The sequence below is a fragment of the Rattus rattus genome, chromosome X (assembly GCF_011064425.1).
Source record: "Rattus rattus isolate New Zealand chromosome X, Rrattus_CSIRO_v1, whole genome shotgun sequence".
NCBI classification, from domain to species: Eukaryota; Metazoa; Chordata; class Mammalia; order Rodentia; family Muridae; genus Rattus; species Rattus rattus.
The window spans coordinates 6034631-6058295 of record NC_046172.1 but is presented as its reverse complement, the minus strand read 5'-3'; the positions used below and the strand labels follow the sequence as shown (position 1 = coordinate 6058295).

General features: G+C 40.3%; 1 long non-coding RNA gene and 1 pseudogene across 3 annotated transcripts in view; one reads left to right on the top strand and one right to left on the bottom strand.

Moving 5' to 3' along the window:
- Nucleotides 1–3592: 3592 nt before the first annotated feature.
- On the bottom strand, nt 3593–4355 carry LOC116889167 (annotated as a pseudogene).
- Nucleotides 4356–20171: 15816 nt separating this feature from the next.
- Nucleotides 20172–23665, top strand: part of LOC116888273 — a 74232-nt gene continuing 70738 nt past the window's right edge. For 2 of the 3 annotated variants that reach the window (XR_004386297.1, XR_004386296.1), the window contains exons 1-2: nt 20172–20350; nt 22377–22476. This is a non-coding gene — a long non-coding RNA (uncharacterized LOC116888273). Of the gene's footprint in view, nt 20351–22376; nt 23211–23665 lie in introns of all 3 variants that reach the window. The other variant, XR_004386298.1, reaches the window with a different exon arrangement.

Genomic DNA, 23665 nt, shown 5'->3' with positions numbered 1-23665 from the left:
GGATTTTGTTAATTTGGATACTGTCTCTGTGCCCTCTAGTTATTCTGGTTAAGAGTTTATCTTGTTGATTTTCTCAAAGAACCAACTCTTGGTTCTGTTGATTCTTTGTATCATTTTGTTTCTACTTGTTTGCTTTCAGCTCAGAGTTTGATTATTTCCTGCCATCTATGCCTCTTGAGTGTATTTGCTTCTTTTTGTTTTATAGGTTTTAGGTGTCCTGTCAAGCTACCAGTGTATGCTCTCTCCAGTTTCTTTTTGGAGGCCCTCAGAGCTATGAGTTTTCCTTTTATACTGCTTTCATTGTGTCCCATAAGTTTGGGTGTGTTGTGACTTCATTTTCATTAAATTCTAAAAAGTCTTTAGTTTTTTTTTTTTTTTTTTATTTCTTCCTTGACCAAGTTATCATTGAGAGTTGTTCAGCTTCCCTGTGTGTGTGGACTTTCTGTTGTTTTTGTTATTGAAGACCAGCCTTAGTCTGTAGTGATCTGATAGGACACATGGGATTATTTGAATCTTCTTGTATCTGTTGAGGCCTGCTTTGTGAGCGATTATATGGTCAGTTTTGGAGAAGGTACCATGAGGTGCTAAGAAGAAGGTATATTATTTTGTTTTAGGATGAAATGTTTTATACGTATTTGTTAAATCCCTTGGTTTATAACTTGCATTAGTTTCACTCTGTCTCTGTTTAGTTTCTGTTTCTATGGTCTGTCCATTGATGAGAGTGGGGTATTGAAATCTCCTACTATTATTGTGTGAGGTGTAGCATATGCTTTGAGCTTTAGTAAAGTTTCTTTTATGAATGTGGTTGCCCTTGCATTTGGAGCATAGATGTACAGAACTGACAGATCATCATGGTAGATTTTTCCTTTGATGAGTATGAAGTGTCCTTACTCATCTGTTTTGATAACTTCTGGTTGAAAGTCGATTTTTTTTCGATATTAGAATAGCTACTACAACATGTTTCTTGGACCTATTTCCTTAGAAAATTGTTTTTCAGCCTTTTACTCTGAGGTAGTGTCTATCTTTGTCCCTGAGTTGCACTTCCTGTATTCATCAAAATGTTGGGTCCTGTTCACATATACAGTTGGTTAGTCTTTATCTTTTTATTTTAAGATTTATTTATTTATTTATTTATTTATTTATTTATTTAATTTATGTGGATATCCTGTTGGTATCTTCAAACACACCAGAAGAGGGCATCAGATCCCATTACAGATAGTTGTACGCCACCATGTGGTTGCTGGAAATTGAACTCAGGACCTCTAGAAGAACAATCACTACTCTTAACTGCTGAGCCATCTCTCCAGCCCAGCCTATGTCATTTTATTGAGAAATTGAGCCCATTGATATTAAGAGATATTAAGGGAAAGTGTTATTGCTTTCTTTTATTTTTGTTGTTAGAAGTGGACTTATATTTGTGTGGTTATCTTCCTTTGGATTTGTTAAAAGAAGATTAGTTTCTTGCCTTTTCTAGGTTGTAGTTTCTCTATTTGTGTTGGAGTTTTCCCATCTATTTTCCTTTGTAGTACTGGATTTGCAGAAAGATTTTGTGTACATTTGGTTTTGTCACGGAATATCTTGGTTTCTCCATCTTACGGTAATTGAGAGTTTTGCTGGATATAGTAACCTGGGCTGGCATTTGTGCCCAGGATCTTCTGGCTTTCAAAGTCTCTGGTGAGAAGTCTGGTGTAATTCTGATAGGTCTGCCTAGATATGTTACTTGACCTTTTTTTTTACTGCTTTTAATATTCTGTCTTTTTGTTGTTGTTGTTGTTGTTCATTTGGTGTTTTGACTATTATGTGATGGGAATTTTTTTTCTGGTCTAATCCATTTTGAGTTCCGTAGGCTTCTTGTATGTTTATGGGCATCTTTTTCTTTAGGTTAGGGAAATTTTCTTCTATGATTTTATTGAAGGTATTTACTGGTCCTTTGAGCTGGGTGTCTTCTCTGTCTTCTATACCTATTACCCTTAGGTTTGATCTTATTGTGTCCTTGATTTCCTGGATGTTTTGTGTTAGGAGCTGTTTGCATTTTGCATTTTGTTTGACTATTGTGTCAATGGTTTCTATGGTATCTTCTGCCTGTGAGATTCTCTCTTTTATCTTTTATAGTCTGTTGGTGATGTTTGCATCTGTGAGAGCTAGTATTTTTCCACCAGCCTCAGACAGCCCCTCCCATCCAGGAGGGAGTGCAGCAATCACTTCTGGGGCAGTTCCTGGAAGTCACCAGGAGCCCTGCCCTCACAGCAGGACTATCTCAACTTTACCTAAAGGAATACCTTTCAAGGACTCCCGCTCTGCCCTTGTTTATAGAGACCTAAGGGTTGATTGAGCTCACTAATGCTCCACTATGCTCAATCTCCATCTCTGTAACTCGCTCTTTATGAAATGTATAGAACTGTACTTTAAGGATTGTTCAGGGTCGCTTGTCCTAGGGAGTTATGCAGATCCCAACTTGTTGGAATAATAATAATCCTCATACTATTGCATTGGTCCCTGGTCCCATATCTCATTCATAGGACTCTCCTGGTCATTAAGACTCAGGTCGGGTCTTACACATCTATGACTTCTGATCTCTTTTCTAGGTTTTCTATCATCAGGTTTGTCTCCCTCTGTGATTTCTTATTGTTTCTCTTTCCATTTTTAGATCCCAGATTTTTTTTTCTATTCCTTCACCTTTTTGGTTGTGTTTTTCTGTAAATGTTTAATGGACTTTTGTGTTTTCTCTTCAAGGGCCTCTACTTGTTTACCTGTGCTCTCTTGTATTTTTTTAGGGAGTTATTTATGTCCTTTTTTTCTAATTACACATCACTCCTTTATTATACTGATCTGGAAAGAGACTTAGTTGTTATGGCCAAATGAGTTCTGAACCCATACAGTAGTGTCAAGCAGCTGGAACATGATGTAGACAGTAAAAGACAGAAACTTGGACGTGATCAAGAGGTACTTTACCTCTACAGAACAAGGCAAAGGGATCCAAACACAGCAAGAGGTACAAGGAGTTTATCCCATTTGATATGAGGAATGGAATGGGATATATACACACACACACACACACACACACACACACACACACACACACACACACACACACACACTTTTTTTGTAAAAGTAAATGTAACACATAGACTTGACAACCTTCTAGGGCCAGCACTCATTTAAGGTCAAAGAGAAACTAGGATCTTTTAATGACCATGATGTTACTTTCACTCTCCACTGGAATTACTATGCCCTCAGTTACCTAATTTTGAAAAGAGTGCAGACAGGTTCCAGGGGCAAAACTGGATTGCAGTTTCTTCTCGTTGGTCATACCACAGTGCAGTTCCTCCCTGACTTTTTCCTAAGTAGACTCTTAGTAAACAAAGAGCTAAGAAAAATTATACTTACTATCAATTCTCCTGGTACAGGGTACCAAGAACCTGCACCCCTAGAAGTGCAGGGGATAAAATATTAAAAAAATGGGAGCCCCATCTGCAGCTACAACTTAAACTGAAGATCCTAAAGATGTAGTCAATGTGGTAGATACAGGGCAGAGTACAGGAAGCAGGAACAGGCAGGGAGGATGTTGGGGTAGGAGTCTGCCTCTTTGCCTTCACTTTTTCACCTTGCCCTAAGCAGGCACAGCTTCCATGCCTTTCTGCACAGTCTCCTCATCTCCTGGAACTGCATGGACTTGATGGGCTTCAAGTTCTTTTCCAATTCATAGACGATGGGACTACCCCTTGGCAGGTTCAGCTCCATGATTTCCTCTTCTGAGAGACCCTCCAGATTTTTGACAATGCCCCAAAGTCAGTTGCCATGGGTAACAATCAAGACCCTTTTTCCCTCCTTAATCTGGGGGACAATTTTTTCATTCCAGAAGGGCAGTACTCTAGCAATAGTATCATTCAGGATCTCACATGGTAGCTGGTACTCAGCAACGTCTGCATGTCTGCAATCCTTGCTGATGTTGCTGTAGAAGGGATAGATTATCAGGCTCTATTGGAGGAGGTGGAACATTGTAAGATTGTCTCCAGATCTTTACCTGTGCCTCACCATGCTTAGCAGCAGTTTTGGCTTTATTGAGACCCATTAGACCCCCATAGTGTCACTCATCTAGGCACCAAGTCCTGACCACTGGCAATCTCATCTGGTCAATGGCATCCAGGACTGTCCAGAGGGTCCAAATTGCTCTCTTCTGCACAGAAGTGAAGTAGATGCCAAACTCATAGCCAGCACCTTGCATTGCCTGCCTGCTGTGTTTAGCCTCCTTGAAGCCTGCTGGGCTCAGGTAGATGTAACCAGCTGCTGAAGCAGTTCTCCCAGTTCCCGGTGCTCTCACCATGTCAAATCAGCACCAACTTGTAGGCATCCATGGCGATGGGCAGAGGATGCAGCAGCAACTGAGGACTGCTGAGATTCTCCTATTTATGTCCTACTTAAAGTCCTCTATCATCATGAGATGTGATTTTAAATCTAAGTCTTGCTTTTCCAGTGTGTTGGGATAGAAGAACTGGGTTCTGATGATGCCAAGTAGCCTTGGTTTCTGTTGATAAGGTTCTTGAGCTTGCCTCTCATTATCTGGTTATTCGTGGTATTAGTTGGTCTTGCTGTCTCTGACTGGAGCTTGTCCCTCCTGTGGACCTGTGAGCCTGTGATCTTAGGAGTGAGAGCACTCCTGGGAGACCAGATCTCTCCAGGTGGAATTTTGGTAAGGAAGGGCTTGGAAAAGCCTTAGTTCTGAGATGGAGACCAGAAGGATTGTATCCCAGGCTGCTGTGTAGTTGCTGTGCCCTGTGTTCTCCTGGAGGGTCTCTCTTTGGACAACTATTGGAATGAAAGTGGTGATCTCACTGGTGGGTTTAGGAGTGAGAGCACTTCTGGGAGACCAGCTCTCTCTAGTCAGGGTAAGATTTGGGTATGGAGGGCTATAGGACAGCCTTAGCTCTCGACGCAGATGGAGACTGGAAGGCTGTTCACATTATTTTGCTCTTTAGAAAAATCAGACCCATTCCCTACATAGAAAGGAAGTTTTTTGATTAGTCTATGTTCGCTATAAACACACAAAATTTAGGCCAAGTTATTTCTAATAGATTACCCCTTAAAAGCTAAAAATCCTCTAAATTTGTGTACATGTACCATACCAAAGGCATTGTCTTAAGTTGGTCTACTCCTGACTATAAAAATGCCCTATTATTTTTGAATATTGAATTTTTAGCAGTTGAGCAACTGGCTGCTGAGTGGCTGGGGCTGGCACCATAAATCTGAATCAACTGTGGGAAAATTTCTCCTAGAAACTCCCAAAATGAGACTTGCTCATCGAGATCCAGTAACCCACTGACAAGTGAGGTGCAATAAATTAGGGAAAATACAAACATGGGCCTCTGAGAGAAATAGCTTTCATTTGCATCAGATTAGCTGTGCCTGCTTGCAAAAGACCATCAGGAGTGGGCATGTTGACTGTTTAATGTTTCCACAGAAGGTGGAGATGGAAGGGGCTTCAAACCCTTACTTCACATTCAAGCTCATCTCTTCTGCATCTCCCAGCCATTTGCGTGTAAGTGGGCCCTAATTGTAAAGGGGCTGTGGTCTCAGGAGATGTTGGATTATATGAACCATGGGAAGGTAACTGGTGTGGGGGCATTCCGCCTCTGTGGCTATGAGGAAGCCATCATCCACAGATGAAAACTTCCCTGTGAAGCAGCTGTAGGCAAACCTTTAGCTGTGCTCTTAAAATAAATTCAATAAATTCATAGGTTCCCCAGAGTGAACTTCAATGGAATAGTACTTTAATTTGTCATTGGGACCTTATAAAGAAAGGGTAAACACATAAAAGAGATTCAGAAATAATATCAGATCTAGAAGCAAAAGGAGGCACACATCTTGGAACCTAAAAAACAGAGATATAGGTAGGAGGGGACACTGATGGGAAATAGTAAATATGAAACATTCTGATGCAAATTGCTAGAACAAGAGCTAGCGTTATCTAGGGCTTGCTTGTAACTGGAGTCAAGTGCCATGCCTAGTGTAGGGTTCGAGTTATTGTTCAATGTTAAGTTTATTTCCCACTTGTCCTTCCAGATCATTCTGTAGCTTTCCCAAACTGATTTGGACTGCTTTAGATTGTAACATTCAAGTCTCTCTGTGGTGTACCTTCTAGCTGTGTTTGCCCACAGCAAGTCATTAGGAAGAGATCTGAGAGCTGAAGGGAAAAACGTAGTGTTTGTCTGTACTTCCATTATGTTGGCAGTGATATTATTCTACTGGAGTCCTTGGCTCCTGTCTAGCAGCATTTTCTAGATTATAGGTTCCCATGGTTTCTCCTTTTCCCCCTCCCTCGCCCTAGACCTAAGAATAATATCAGCTTCTCTACCACTTAAAAGTTCCAACTTGCTTGCCTTCATTGTTGGTCCTTTTTTCTCCACCCCTACCTGTGTAAATATTCCCTTGTTAAATTTTCTCCAGAATTCCATTCACCTTTGTCTTCTGCTTTCTGCTGCTAAAACCCCAAATGATAGTCAGTGAGATGAATATTTTCTAGAGTTGGTGAAAGTTCTAAACATTTCTCAATGGTGTTATGGCCTAGTATATAAACTATGTCCTGAGCTGTAAGGCCTTGTGTAAGGCCTTGTGATTCAGGGAGAAATGATTTGTTACCTGCCTCTAGTGCCTGATAATCAGCCAAGATGACAATAACTATTAAGCATACAAAATGTTAAAATATCCTTGTCTTGGTCAATGTTCTTCTGTGGTGAAGAGATACCATGACCACCTCAGTGCTTATAAAAGGAAGCATGAAATTGGAACTGGCTTAGAGTTTCAAAGGTTCAGGCCATTATCATCATCATAGTGTGAAGCATGACATCACACAGGCTCACACGGGCAGACATGGGTTGAGAGGTAACTGAGAGCTCTACATCCTGATGGATAGGCAGCAGGAAGAGAGAGACCTCCCAAAACCCACCCCCAGTGATGTACTTCCTCCAACAGTCCACAAGCATCCAAATCTACAAGCCAATAGAACCATTCTTTTTCAAACCACCACAACCACAAAGGAATTGCTCTAGTGTTGGTTCGCTTGGGGCTTAATGAATGTTTTCTAACAATAGGAGGAATGAATCACTGCTGGGTTGATGATCTATTATTATTCTCTGACTGTGGAAAGTTGGATGATGTTTTGCCTCTTCTGCAGACTAAGTTAAGAGTCAGCTTACTTACCAGTGTTTTTATCATCATCACACATGCCTTTCCTTCCGAGCATGGGCTAGGATGAAAAATCATTTGGGTAAAGCTAATTATGAAGGAGTATGTATGGAAGAAACCAGTGAAGTATTCTGGAGAAGTCAGTGGTGGTGAGTTTAGGTGGTATCTCAACCCCTTTCTCATTCCCTGGTACATTTGTTTCCTGGTTCTAGTGTCAAAATACCTGACAGGAGTAATTCAAGGAAGGAAAGGCTTATTTGACCTTATTTTCCAAAGGACTTCAGCCTATCATAGAACAGGAGTCCTGGTAGAGTGGAGCATGGCAGGGAGAACCTGGGGGCTCCTCACATTGTGCTTAACTAGGAAACAGAGACTTCAAGCTAGAGGCAGACCTGGGTAGACGATTCAAGGATTGGACAGCTCCTAGTGGCTTACTACCCACATTAGGTTCCACTTCCTAAATGTTTCACAGCTTTGCCCAAAAGAACCATCATCTAGGGAAGAAGCATTCTCACATGAACATATCGGGAACATTTCAAAGTAAATCCATAGCATTGTTAGATTAGAAACCTTGATTTTTACCTCAGTTTGTTTTTCTTAGAATAAGGGTTTGGAATTTTCATAATTCTGTACCAGTTAGCTATTTCTTAAAAGCTTTCAAGGCTATAGTTATGGACATACACCTATCGGGTCTTTCACAGGTTCAGTGAAATGGTAGTTCCTCAAAGACAGCTACAGGTGCGAGGTGTTAGAATCAAAGCACGGGTGCACAGAACACATAAAGGAACATCTAGGACACTGGTTCTCAGCCTTTGGGGGTTGAATGACCCTGTCACAGGAGTCTCATATCAGATATTTACATTATGATTTATAAAAGCAGCAAAATTACAGTTATGAAGTAGCAATGGAAAACATTTTATAGTTGGGGGGGGTCACCACAACATGAGGAACTATATTAAAGGGTTGCAGCATTAGGAAGGTTGAAAACCATTGGGCCAGGGGATCTGGCCAGAGGACCAGCAGCAACCTCCACAAAGTCCTTTCTGGAACCCACTAAAATCCCAGGGAAGAAGAAATCATTAATGTTTTCTACAAATACCTGTCTTCAGGTTCAGGATGTAGCTGCAGGTGACATCCTGGGTCAAGATGAGTGATGATATTCCAAGATGCTGTATTTTCAGAGGGTTCTGGTTACCTCACTTCTTGTATCTGAATGGCCCCACCATAAACAACTAATTGGATAGTCTCATGGAAGATCTAGGTCAAGGAGAACCTATGAGTTGTGAATATAGGGACGTGTCAAACATTCTCTCACATAGCACCACCCACTGGCTTCCAGAACTCAAACTGGAAACATGCATCCTTATCTAGGAAGAAACTGGGTTTCCATAGAAGAGAAAGAAGAGAAGAAAAGGAGGTTTCAGTTATCTTCCATGTATAACCATGGCCATCATAACTCAGGGCAGTAAAGAATATCTGTTTAAGATATACTTCTGAGGAAGATCTTAGGTACCATGAAGGGAGAGGGCACATAGACTCTCTAAGATGCTTAGGCTGGTTTGGGGGTTGAACCTTTCTTCCAGATGAAATTGCCAGAGCAGTGTACTTGCTTTTCTTTCTTAACTGCTTAGGAGAAGAGGAAGCTGGTTGACAGTAATTTAATTTTTTTCAGGAATCATAATGAATTCTATTGCTGTGACAATAAATTTACATTCAGCAATAATCATGTTTAGAGTTCTTTTAAATTTCATGTGAGTTATGAGTAATAAAACTTCAAATCATATCAATTTTCCATATGAGAAAATATGCCATTTTTGTTTTTAAAAGGGGGAATCAAAAGGGGATTCTTGACTACATTTTATAACTTATGTATGGGTTGAAAGGCTTTCTTAAGAATGTTGTCATAATGATTTCACCCTGGGGAGGCTACAGCCAGAGTGAGGGTTTTGAGCACTAGAATAAGTTTGGAAGCATGTGTCAGTTGCAATTTAAAAAAGTCAATTGTAAAAATCTTTTGTATTTTCTTTTTCCCTGTGGTAAAATCAAGGTTTTTAACTTAAGTGCATACAGAAAATATTAATGAATCTTAGTCATAATCAAACCAAATAATTACTGAATTGAAGGGGCATGCAGGGCTGGTTTCGTGGACCAGAAGCCTCTGCAGTTGTACAAGGGTCCAATTAGAAAGGGCTCTGCACTTGATTTAATACTCTGGTATATCGAAATTCCTAGTGAATTTTTTGTGCAAACAATCGTGCTTTTCAGTTTTGCTCTGTAAGTTACTTAAAATTCCTTTGATCTGTTTATTAGGTGTTTTTGTTTGTATGTAGGTTGTTTTTGTCCTCCCTCCTCCCCTCCCTCCCTCCCTCCCTCCCTCCTCCTCCTTCCTTCCTTCCTTCCTTCTTCCTTCCTTCCTTCCTTCCTTCCTTCCTTCCCCTTGAACCCAGAGCCTTCTGCCTCCATCTCCAAAGAGCTGGGATTGCAAATATAAACCACCATGCTTTTTTTTTTTTTTAAAAAAGGAGGTGTGATTATTCACACCTGGCTTGCCAAAACTCACTATATAGCCCCAAACTTGTTTTGGTCTCCCAAGTGTGTCTGTATCTTAAAGCATCTTGGATAATTTTTGTGTAGGAAACACAAAAGAAGAGCTAATGTTGGAAGTGTGGATAAGAGGGCCTAGAGTTCCTGAAGTCTAAAAGAATCCTGACTTCAGTGATGGTGGACTCCACTTTCCTAGAGGATCCTCTTGCACTGTAAACCTGCCATTTCAATAAAGACTTGCCAAGGGTCCATGTAGTGGGAGCCTTAATGAAGGTGGTGCCTACCACCACATCTGCAGCACAGACCTACAGTTAGAAAAGTAGATGTGCACTGTTTTTTCTTGCTCTGTGCTCTGCAGTAAATAGACCAAGTGGGAAAGTAACTCTGATCTCTGCATAGGTGAGAGAGATCTCCTAGTTGAGTGTCTAGAACTAGGGTTTAGGTATTTTCCTGTTCTCCGGAAGAATGTCACCTACTCCTGTGTTCTTTGAGTCAAAGACTCCCTTCCCCATCTCTGTTATTGAATCACCTGGGTTAGTACACAAAACTGGGAGAAGAAGCTAGATTATGGAAAAAAATGTAGATACTGCTTATCATTCAGATATTATCAGGTAGATCAACATAATATATTCCCAAGTAAGAGACAAGTGTTACCTGAAATCCCAGCATTGAGGGGTAGAAGCAGGGTGATCAGAAGTTCAAGATTATGAGTTTGAAGCCAGTCTGGGCCCCATAAGTCAGTCAGTCTCTCTCTCTCTCTCTCTCTCTCTCTCTCTCTCTCTCTCTCTCTCTCTCTCTCTCTCTCTCTCTCCTCCCTCCTCTCCTTCATCATTATCAAGTCTTTGCTTCAATAAGATAAAATTGGTCAAAAAATAAATTAGCTTTCTTATCAATAAGTAGAGTAAGTCTGAACATTCTTTGGTCTGACTCAGTTTAACATATGAACTTGCTGCATTTGTATCAGGACTGGTAAGATAATTCAGTGGGTAAAAGTTGTTGCCATCAACCCTGACAATCTTGGTTTGACTTCTGAAACTCATGTAGTGGAGGGAGAGAACTAACTCCCATAAGTTCCCACTGACCTGCAGGTGTGCACAACCACATATGTACATGAACAAATAAACAAATGTAGTAAAAACTAATGTTTGTAACAGCCAATGTTTCAACAAACATTTACAAATCATCTAGAATGTATCAGACACAATTCTATGTGCCAGGTCACAGTTATAAACAAATTAAACAAAAACCTTTTTCTCAGCAAATGGATATTCTATTTGTAAGGAATGGATGATGAATAGGAATAAGATAAGGGATATTGATGGGGATCAATGCTATCGAGAAATATAAAGCAGTGAATGCATTTATTGTATATTGGATGTTGGTGGGTGTAGTAGTTTGAATGATAAATGTTCCTGAGATGCTCAGATATTTGAATGCTTGTTCCTCATTTGGAAGTACTGTTTGGGGAACATTCTGGAACCTTTGGGAGGTGAAACCTTGTGGGAGGAAATACTGAGGAAGGGTATTGGTAGTCTCACATCAATTTCTGATCAGTTTCTTTGCCTACTGCTCGCATTTGAAGATATGAGTTCTCAGCTTCCTGTTGTCATGCCTGCTCCTTGCTGCCGTGCTTCCGTGCTATGATGGAATCTTATCTTTCTGAAACTATTTCTTTTATAAGTTATGTGGTCTAGCACTTTATCCTAGAAACAGAAAAAGCTGATAAGTGCAGGGTTGGGGGTTTGCATTTCAATATCTAATTGTTTGCTCTTGGGTGATGAAGAAATTTTGTTGTGTCTCTTGGGTATCACTACCCTAAAGCTAGGGAAGGTTTTATGACCTGGGACCCAATTTCTGGGCAACATCTTCACAGATGGAGTCAGCTTTCTTACTGATGTTCTGATTGGTTGGTTTAATGGTTGGTGGAATTCATATGCATGATGAAAAAGAATTCTTTACTAAAATACCATATCAAAAGCCCTGAGCACATGCACACATAGTGGCATGTGCCCATAATCTTAGCACTTAGGAGGTGGGTGTAGTAAGATCAAGAGTTCAAGGTCATCCATACTTACATATCAAGTTTGAGGCCATCCTTGATTATGGAAAACAGTGTCTGATAAACAAGCAAGTAAACAAATGAACAACCCCAAAAAATACAACCTATATAACATCATGGAGCAGACCACCAAGTTTTGGATTTTTGATATTGTCCCACAGCTATTATTTTTTTAAAAAGCAAGCTAACATCAAATTTATTTTCATTCTACTGCTTTGAATCAATTGGTTGGCAATAGTTGGAATACCTTTGTACATTTTTGTGAAAGTAAATATGGTTAAATTCCAAACAGCTCTTGACTATTGCAAAGATTTATAAAAGTTTTAAGAGTCTAGGTACTAAGCTGTAACAATGGGCTACAGAGAATTATTTCCAGCTTCTCATTCTTCAGAGATGTGATACTTTCTAATTCTCCTTACATTTCTGTCTGAAAAGGCACATTATTCATCTTTAAATGGTACAGACTCCTTGCAAAACCACTTGGCCCTCTTTTGTGGGGAATACACAAAGGGGGTGGATTTCACATATTGCTTTTTGGATTATATTGGAATCTACACCAGGTATACATTTCAAAATGAATTCTTACTAGCAATGGCAGCTCTAGCATTTTCTATTAAAGAAGATCATAGGACATAGGAGTTGCATGTGATTGAAGCTAAGAGGTGGGGGCTGGCAATAGAAAGTGTGCTTCAAGTTGCATTTGTATATCCATACAGTTATCAACTTTGATATTTTTGGGAGATGACTGGAGAAGGAGCAATAGAGTTCTAAGATGGTTGAAATAGTGCAGACACTATCATTGTCCCTGAAATGCTAACTAAACTGGAAGGAGTGAAAAGAATGAGGCTTCTAAGAGACCTTCTGCTCCCATGTTACAGTCCCATGTTTCTATCAAAATCAGATAGACCTTGGTTTTTCTCAAGGCTTCTTTTAAATAAAGCTCTAGGACTAAGTCTTCCTTGGATTGTCTTTCTTTCTTTTTTCTTTCTTTGTCTTCCACACATGCATCTTCTATGGTTAAAATTATGTTGTCTCCTCCACAAATCCCTGTTTAATCCTAATCTACCAAGCAATAGTATTAGAAGAGAAGGACTTTAGCAGGTAATTAAACCAGAAAAGCTATGCTCTTATGGATGGGTGTAGTAACTTATAAAAGTCACCTGGGGTTGTTAGTTGAAAGAGTACCTAGCATGCATAATGCCTGATTCCAAGCAACACACACACACACACACAAACACACACACACACACACAACAACAACAACAACAACAACAACAACAACAACAACAACAACAAAAAAAAACAACCCAGAATTGATGGTACACATCTGAAATCACAGAATTTGGAAGGTGTTGGCATGGAGATATTAAGTTCAAAGACATTCTCGGTTTGGCTGGGAGTTCAGGCCAGCCTGAGATAGAGATCCTGTCTCAAAGGGAAAGGGGTTCTGGAGTGCTAATTAGGTTCTTTATCCCTTTTGTATTTTATCATGGAAAGACATAAGGGTTTGTATGTAGAATAGGCTGTCACTGGATACCTAATTTCTCAGCACTTTGAGCTTCTTACTTCCTAGAACTAAGGGGAAAAAAAGCCAGGTTCTTACAGATGACTCATTCTCAGGTATTTTGTTATTGCAGCATGAACAGCTTACCCTATCCTTCTGCCTGGTTCATGCTAGTCTTGGTTCCTTAGCTAAACTGACAGATATTTATGGAGGAGACACTATGTGCTGAGTCTCTTTCCTTAAGTATTAAGAAGCATTTGATCTTTAGTAGTCTCAAACTAAAATATCAATAAATCTGGAAGATTTCCCAGGCTAACTAGCATAATTTGCAAATTAAACAGTCCTTGGTTCATCATTGTTTCCTAGGAAAGAAGCTATCACAATCCAGTAACTAGAGGTGGAATTGAATCAATAGGGCATACTTTGGGTATTGCACACTCTGGGAAGAGAGCCTCATTCAATGTCTTTTAAAGTCTGGCCCTTTATGTATCTCAAAAGAAAAATCTCAGGGTTGGGGATTTAGCTCAGTGGTGGGGCTTGCCTAGCGGCGCAAGGCCCTAGGTTGGGGTCCCCAGCTCGAAAAAAAAAAAAAAAGAAAAAAAAAAAAAAAAAGGAAAATCCCTACAAATCCTTTAAACATGTTAAGATTTCGCATTCAAATTCAATGGATTCAGTTTGGAGAACTACTGAATATAAACTCTCAAAGATTCAAGTTCTGGATGATTTAACCCTGTGACTGTTTGTTGTGAGAAAATTTGACTCTGTGACTCATCTTTTTATATGTGTGTGGTGTATACATGTGCTCAGGGTATATACATGTGTGTGTGAGCATATGAATGCCAGTGTCACAATCAGCTGCATTCCTCTATTGCTCTCTACCTTTGTTTTTAAATATCTACTCCTTCATTCATTAATTTACTCAATCATTCATATGTTTATGTGTGCTTGCAAATATATGTGCACAATATGCTCACAATTGGGTGTCCTCCTCTGTTACTCTTTCCTTATGTATATTTATACAGGGTCTCTCCCTGAATGTGGGTTCTTATTTTGAGTACGTTGGAAGATAGCAAGCCTCCCTTGGACCCAGAATCACAGGATTTCATAGGTCACAAGCTTATTTCATGAGTATTCGGATGCTTGTAACCATTGAACCATCACTACAACACCTTTATTTTTGAGAAAGGGGTTTTCATCTAACTTAGTTCTCACTATCTCAGCAAGATTATCTGGCTAGTAAGTCCCAAGCATTCTTGTCTCTGCTTTCCCAGCCCTGGAATTATAGGTGCATGCACGTTACAATTTTTTTGTGTTTATGCTGTGGATTCACACTTAGGTCCATATATTCATAAAAAGTCCATCCACTTCACTAACTGAGCCATCCTCCCAGTAGTTTGCCTATCATCCTTAAGTATGCTACCCTTGAGCATGTACTGCAAACTGGACATAGATGATGTACTGATTCCCTGATGGACTGGTTCCTGAGGGGCTACAAAAGTACTTCAAATTGGTGGCCAAACTGAAATAAACATTTGACAGTTCTGGTGAGCTGGAAAAATCAAATCAAGTGCTATTAGAGTTAGGTACCCTAAAGTCTCTGTAAGAAGTAATGCTTCTTGTTGGTCTGATTTCTGGTTTTCTGAGAGGTTTCTTGACTTGTGGCAATTTGATTGCAGTCTTTAATGTTCCTCTGACTAGACATGGGAGACTTCATTCTGTTGCTTCTTTTGCAAGAGCCACCAGTAAAATTGAATTAAAGGACCATTTTATACCATTGTGACTTCATCTTAACGTATGCCATAATCACATCTTCAATGACCTTCTTTCTAAATAATATCACATTCTAATGTAGCATAGAATACAATTTCAGCTTATCTTTATGAGAGACAAAATTAGAAGCACAACATTTATGGACCAATAATACATTTGTCAACCATGAAAAAAAATCAAGCAGAACTGTCCACAATGGAAAAAAATAAGTTCATTAAACTGATAGTCTTTGCAGTTGTCCCAAGGAACCATACATGTAACCACCGTGTTGCATGTCTTTTCCTAGGACAGGTGAATAAACATGAATTATTGTCTATTCACTTCAGAGAAGGCATCCTCTTGTTTTTCACAATAGACCAAAGCTATAGTTACACCTAAGTCTAGGTTGCTGAAGCAATGAATTGATTGTTACTGATGGGAAGCATGCAAAGATGAAACTAATCACAGGAGACTCAAAAGGTAGCTTTATCACAAAATGCCCCCAACATTTTAAATACTCCCCAAAGATCTGTCCTGGTGTGGGTCTAGCAGGTGTTCCCCACTCTGAGTTGTTTACCACTAATATAACTTTGGGGAGGTACATCTCATTCTTGTTATTTTCTGAGCTGCTTAATCTTGTAAGTTTCCTTAACACCATGAGCCTTTTGACCTTCCTATCTCCTTCCAGGAGGTCTCTTTTTCTCTTTGATCCCTCCCTCCCTCTCTCCCTTCCTTCCTTTTGTTTTCCTGAAAGCCATGAAATGATACAGTTAAATGGTGGTGGGAGTGTAGGGGGTCTAGATTTTTTTAAAAATGCTTTCGTGTTAATAAGATAAATAGTGATGCATTCTTTAATTTGCCTTGTGCATCAGAAACAACCATCAACAAAGAGAAAAGGGAAGAAGAGGAGGAGAAAGAGGGAGGAGTGAAAGAAATAGCTTACCAAAGGTTTTATAGGTGAAGGATTTGTCACAAGTTTTCAAGTTTACATTTAGCTATGCTTTATTTCACATGCACATGTTAATATTTTTACTTTAAAGTTTTGGATATCATTTTTGAGAATTTTATATGTAAGTACTATAATTACATTATTTTTAACAACCCATCCTCTCTGCCTACAACTCTTCTCATGCCCCACTTGCCTTTCAATTCATTTCCTCAAGCTGGCCACAATGGCACACACCTTTAGTTCCAGTACTAGGGAAGCAGAGGCAGGAGGATCATTATGAGTTTGAGCTCAGTTTGGTGAACAAGTTGAGTTTCAAGAGTACTGAGACTACAGATAGTGAAACCCTGTCTAAAAACTACAAAATTAAAGCAAAATTCATGACCCCTTCTATAAATTGCAAACACATGCACACACACACAAGCACATGTATATGGATTGTAGCTCTTCATCCAGGGGTGGCTATTGTGAGATTTCCTCCATCCACCCATGTTGGAATGTCATCTGGTGCCATCATTGTGCAGATCTTGCTTAGGAGACTATATTGTTGAAATTTCATGGGTACAGCTTCCATGTCACATATATAAGACACTATATGGCAACAGACTTCCCAATTCTTTAGTTCTGACAATCTTTCTGTCCCCAACATTGTAAGAGCCTTGAATACAGGGATTGTACTGTATCAATTGGGGATGAGGATCTCCCTGGACAGTTCTCTGCATTTTGACCAGTTGTGGATCTCTGTAGTAGTCTCCATCTGCTGCTAAAAGAAGCTTTTTTGATGAGGACTGAGGGCTACAGTTATCTGTGAGTATAAGGATATGTATTTAGAAATCGGTTGTGGATTATACTGGTTTAAGAAATGGTAGTAGTACATTCTCCTCTAGGGTCCATGACCTCAGCAACCATTAGTAATTGGCTAGGTTTACAGTGACAGGCATGAATTCCTTCCTGTTGAATGAGCTTTCAATTGAATTGTTGATGTTGGCTGTTTTTAAGTTGCTTAAAAGCAGTAACATGCCAGTTTTAGAATTAGATGAGTGGTATTGTCTCTATCCTCATTGTCTTTTGTGATAACTGCTGACTTATTTCTCTAAGAAAAGGAGACCAATTAAAGTAACTGACATTCTGCAAATTTAAATCAATGATGTTATCCACCAATACTAATTGCCCAGAGTGAAGAAATTTAGTGCTTTTTCTCAGCCAAAGTAGCAAATGACAAAAAACACTGTCCATGGCAGCCTTGTAAATCAATTCTTAATTACAAGGGGAAAAGGAGGGGTATGTTTATTATGTTTAGGCTCACAGCTTAAAGGGTAAATGGACAAAATTTACTAAAATAATTATCATCGGACATCTTCTAACGTAGGGAAAATTAACACACTTGGAAACTTTGCTGGTGTAAGAACTAGAATGCGAAGACATCAGTGGGATGAAACTGTCAGAGCAACAGATCATGCTTTGCTTTAATTCATTGTTTTGAACACAGACTTCAAGTAGAGCTCTCTTTTCAGGGTTCTATGTGGATGCCCACATCTGTCCTCACCTATGTTGCAGGTATGTCAAGAAAATTTCTGAAACCACATGGAGGATAGCATAGGATTCCTTGAGGACTGTGGGGGTGAGTGTCTAGTACACATTCTTATTTAAAAGCCCCAAAAAAGTCAACTGCATAGGAATTAAATACGAGATATAATGGTGCTTGGTTAGCGGAGTGGAAGAAAACACATGGAAATTTATTTGAATTATACCCTTTACATATCATGAGATCTTAGCTTAATTTTGGCCCAGAACACAAATTCTGCTGGTGTATTTTTTTTTACTTTGTTTTCTTTTAATCAAATAGGTCACACCCTCCTGGTTTTGAGAAATGTAACTGTTATCTCTTAGAACTATGTCTGAAGTACTTTTTCCAGATTTACATGCTTAATCATTCCAATATTTTTTTGAAACCAAAGAACTAAAACCTAAAGAACAATGAAAATCGTCAAGTGAGCTATATAGTTCAGGGGCTAATTCTTGGTGATTCAATGGAAAGAGTGTAGACAAATATTCACTAAGGTAAACAGAAAGAAATGAAACACATTTCTGGAGAATAGATCGGGCCACACTGGAACTCATTATAGAAGCAACCAAAGAGCAATGGAGAACCAATATCTGACATATAACTTAGGATCCAAAGGTCACTTGACATTAACTTTTCATTAACCCATATGCAACCAAAAAATTTGACGTATAGTTGCTATTAGTTTTATCTTTGCCATTTGTATTTCTTACAAGTGTTTCTTTGGAGGCAGAAATAAATGTTAGAACAAAACTGAATTTATCGGAGGCATTTACTTGGACTAATTAGGTAATAAAAGCATTTTCAAATTGCTAATTTATAAGCAATATCACGAATAGATGAATGGATTTTCATTATGATGATCAAAAGAGATAAATTGGGCCTATCAAACTGGAAGAGAGGAAGAGGCAGCAGTCACTCTTGACATAATCACTGGCATTTGTCATGCTTTCCGTAAAAAAGGGGGACTATCAGTTTTCGATAAACTCTTTTCTTCACTTCAGTGTCTTTTCTTTAGGACCACTTATCATTTATGTGGTCCTGATTTACCCAGAAACATGCATAGTAATAATATATTTTTATCAGTCAATGAGCTTAATTCTGTTTTACAGTGTTAATTAAAAGTATGCACTTTATTCTTAGAAGGAGGAAACTTTAAAAAACAAAAACAACAACAACAACAACAACAACAAACCAAACCAATTCTTGGCTCTTTCAGGAGCAGGAGAAGAACCCAAAGCTCAAAGCCAGGATGAGCTATATATACGGTCAAACCCTGTTTCTAAACAATTAGAACAGAAAAGCGCTGTTCCCAATTATTAGGTTAAATGAATGGCTGTTAAATGAATGACTAAAGTCAGGATTTTAAATTCAGCACCATGAGATTCACATGGATTTTGATAATGAATGATCATGAATTTTCCTATCTTGTTTAAGAACACAAATGCTCACAAAATGTTATGTTTGAAAGAAAATTTTGGAGGGAGAACATAAGAGAAAAAAAGAAAGGAAGTTTGCCTGAAGGAGAAAGAATTCAAGTGAAAGCTACCAGAACAGCCATCCCATCATTAGAAAATTAATAGGAATCTTATTTTTTCTTGGCATTAAAAATAATCCGTGCTTTGCCAAATCCAAAAATACAATTAACCTGGATGAAAAATAATTCATTTTCCTAAATAACTACATTTAGTAATCTCCATGAAATTGACATTTTAGAACTAAAGATGAAATCTTTGGAGTTGCTAATCCCCAAATTTTGAGCTTGTTTAAGAAAATACTTTAAATGTATACTTTAAACCAAACCAATAAAATTACAGTGAGTTTAAATAACACATATACATTGGTTCTATTTCTGTAAAACATAGTTGTTCTGTTATTTATATTTTGCTTTTTAAATGAGAAACGTGGTATATGTAATACATATAAGAAATGCAGTTTTAAAAGCCTGTTGTCTTCTGCTATTGCATGTTCAAGTGACACACACACACACACACACAGAGAGAGAGAGAGAGAGAGAGAGAGAGAGAGAGAGAGAGAGAGAGAGGAGAGAACCAACAACCCAAAACCAATTAGTATGGAAATATTTGGATTGATGCCTCTGAACATTACTGGGGCTGTAAGGGGTCCGCAGCATATCCAGGTATTTAAAGTAACAGAAATAGGATGCAGGCTGCAACTTGCATCCATCCCCTGGCAGTTGACAGGTTTATTTCTTTGCCTCCTTTCATGGGATCATTCTACTCCTACTCCCCTTTACTTGAGCCCCGCCCGGCGACTTGCGCCTGGTTTCCCAAGAAGCAAGAGGCAGTAACCCTCCCAGTGTTGGAAGGTGTCTGGCTGGGAGTGAAGAGTCAGTGGAAGAACAGGGCAGAGTGTGCAGTGCCCACAGCCTAGGCGGCTCGATGAGTGCTGGAGTGTTAGGAGGGAGGGGGTCTGGGCGATCTCAGGGCAGCCCCGAGTCTTCCCGTGAGTCTGGGCCCCAGAACTCCACCACGAGGAGCAAGCTAGGCAGCTCTGGGTCCAGCCCCCGCAGCGCAGGGCGGGCGGCCAGGGGCGGAGCGCAGAGTGGCGCTGCGCGGGTGGCGGGAAAGGGGCGGGGATGAAAGCTCTGGTTGGGCGAGTCTCAAGACCCAGTAACAGAACCTGCGAGCGAGAGCTAGGTGAAGGACCGGTCCTTTAGCTCTAGGGAAGCTCTGCCTACTTCTGAGAAAGCGATGCCACATGTGGGGTCCCGCAGCCCGTCGGTCATTGCCTTCTCCAGCTGCTGGAAACAGCTAACCGGAGGGTGCACCCCGCGTTCAGGTAGGTCCCCCCCCCCACCCCCGCTCCAGCAACAGGAGTGCCTTGCCGGCTTCTGGGGTCGCTGCGGCCTGGGAAGCAGGGCTGCTAAAGCCGACGGGTTTAAGGACTGGCCAGGTCCCATTGCCAGAGGAGCGTGCTCGGCCCGGTAGGGTGCGGGCTTGAAAGGTCGCTCAGGCTAGGTAGAGGAGCGGTGCGGGAGGCTAGGTAGGGGAGAGGTGTGGGAGGACTACCTCTTGTAGGATTCCCTCCTTCTGGTCTCTTGGGGTCGTCCTCGCCTTGTCTTCTTCAGAGGAACTGAGCACCCATGAGGCTTCTGGAGACTGCGACCCTTTTACCCACTAGCAATCTGGGTGGTAGTTGCCTGTCGCCCCAAGTCTTCCTGATCCCCACTCAATAATATCCAGGATGCCCCTGCTCTGGGCCAGCAGGGACCAGAGGGACTAGGTGAGGAGAAACTAGTGGCACGATCGGCCAGAGTGCAGGGAAGGCTACAGTTGAAAGTATTGTGTACCAGCGCCATGCCACACCCGGGGGCTCCCTCCTGCTGTCCGAGCTGCCGTGGGGGCTGGGATGGTGGGTGTGCAGAACTTCCCTCTGAGGGCTGGACGCGCCACAAGCCTTGAGCCCTCGTGCGTTGCAAGAGGGCTTCTTGGAAAACACGTGGGCAGTATTGGTCCTTGGCGGGTTCTCAAGACATTCTTTGGGATGGCTCAAATGCACGTCCAGGATTGGGAAGGAAGAGAGGTTTGTGGTGGTGGTGGTGGTGGTGGTGGTGGTGGTGGTGGTGGTGGTGTGTACCTCCTAGAAAGGAGGAGGTGAGTGTCTCAAGGAGACTTGGTTTTCCAGGGTTTATGTAGTTCCTTAAAACATAGCAAGCCTCCAGGCTTTAACGTAAATTATGGGTAAGTGGGATGCATCTCTGGTGTGGGTAAGAAACATGGGCTTGGCAGGGTAGTGAGCCAGGCTGGTTTGGTGAGGTCTTCTGCTGTCTACAAGCGGTAGGCACGGGAAGTGCTTCTTGTGTCTTTAACTGAACACATTGGTGCCAGGGAGGAGGTGGCCACTTGTCCTGGGAACACTGTGGTGATCAGATGAGGTTCAGCTCTGAGATGCAAGTGCCAGGCAAGGTGCCTCCTTTTATTTCCAATTAACTCCAGAATTTCAAGGTTTGTTTTTATTTCTCTCCCTTTTATCTTATGGCTGCTTGGACTCTGGTAATTGCTTCTGTATATTTCCTCTGTTCTTTCCGTGACTTTTTTTAAGGACAAAAGAAGGAATCTACCAATATTTTAATCAGTAGGATGCAGGGAAGATGTTTTAGGATTCGTATTCTATTCAGGGCCAGAACACTATAATGAAGACAACCCACCGACAATCGGTTTAGATTGAACTAAGTTCTGTTCAGGCTGGAATTATAATTTTTAAATAGGCATCATAGGATCTTTTGATAAAACAACCCTAACATAGGTACCTTATCTCTTTTTATCTGTTTAATTCATAGGATTCTTTATCCCCAGATTATCGTACTGGGCAAGTTGTATTGTAATTTTAAAAGGTAGGTCTTGAAATGGCTGTTAAATTATGCTGGCATGTGCTCTCTCTCCCTGCTCCCCTTATTCTTCTTACCCTCCCTTGCTGTCTCCTTTCAATCCCTCCCTACTCTCCCTGTTTTTACCCCCCTAAAATGGGCTCGAACCAGATAGCTAGCCCAGGATGATCTCTCAAATATTCAGTCATTTTCCTTCCTAAAAGCTTCCTGAATGCTTCCCTCTCTCTTTTTTTAATGAACTGAGAGAAGACTATTTGGTTGATGACCTGGAACTTAGGTACGTTTTCATTTCTAAGCAACTACTTTATCAAAACATTGTTGAAGGGGATGGCTTAGGTATGTCGAATTGAGAGAAAGAACACTTTGTTCTTTTGGAGCAAATCTTTTTTCACTTTCCTTTTTGTTTTCTCTGTTAGATGCAGGAAAGATGCATCGCTAATGAATAATACATGATTTATTTCTCTTTTATGTCTACAGGTGGCAGTGTTGAAGCCAAAAGCTTCCAGAAGTGGTTTCTGTAAAAAAAGTTGAATGTATATGAGTGAGCAAGCAAACACAGGAATCCAAAAATCTACAGGTATGTAGGTCAATTAATCCATCTATCTGTCTTTATAAATATTTCATTCCAATAGTGCTAACCCATTTGCTTTTATGCTAAATATTTTGACATTTCTATAGTCTTTCTTGAAGTGAAACATATTTCAAGGTGCTGTCAGAGTTAAAAATAAGACTAATTATTTCAGTGCATTTAAATAAAAATATGCAGCATGCCAGATTATCCCAGTTCATTGTTCTAAAAGAGAAGTGTTGTTTTTCCATTGTGTCCACATGGTATATTTTAAGGAATGATCTGATCTATTTAAAACATTTATCTGCCAGCTGCTCCAAAATTTTTTTTAATTTACATTTCTGACTTGCCTTGTCGAGGCAATATAAAAACTGCTGCTGTTAATTTTATACCACATTGATCAGAATACAGCTGCGTCACAACGCTTCCTTGCACTTCCCATTCCGTGCCTCTGCCTCCCAAGTGCTGACATTATAGGTGTGTGCAACCTCTCCTGGTTTATGCTGAGGCTTTGTGTGTGCTAGGCAAGGGCTCTACCAGTTAACCTGGCCCAAGTAGTTTCTTTCACACTAGCCTTTCTGTGTTTAGAACCTTCTCATTGCTTTGCAGTTACTATCTGGCTGCTTTTCCAGCCCGGCAGTTCAGCCCTTTGACTAAAGTACAGGCATGTTATATGCAATGCAAAGGCAATCAAGTTTGCAAATTGTAACAGCAAAAGGATTTGACTCTGATTATTATTACAGGTAAGATTTTTGCATATGAAGCTCTTTAATATTCAGTTTATTACTAATGGCAGGAGCCAGGGTACATGAGGAAGACATTATCATTTTTTTCTTTTCTGAAGGAAAAGCTGTTGTTACCTGTGTTAATGGACTGTAATTTCATTACAAGTAGGCAATAAAATATTCCTTTATAAAAGATTCAAGGTTTCCCTTCTTAGATGGGTGGATGGTGGGTAGAAAGGATAGGGATAGGAGGGATGCCATGCATTTATCAAATGCTGGAATGTGACAACACTGTAACCTGACTGGCAAATTGGAGATATTCTAACAAGATAGTGTATGTCTTAATCTGACTGTGAGACTATTAAAGAGTGGACCCTGAAGAAATGGAAATGTCCTCCAGGAATTTCATGGTGGGAAAAGAAGAGCCATCAGCCAGAGGGTAGTCTCTGTGAAAGAGATGTTACACAGTTAAA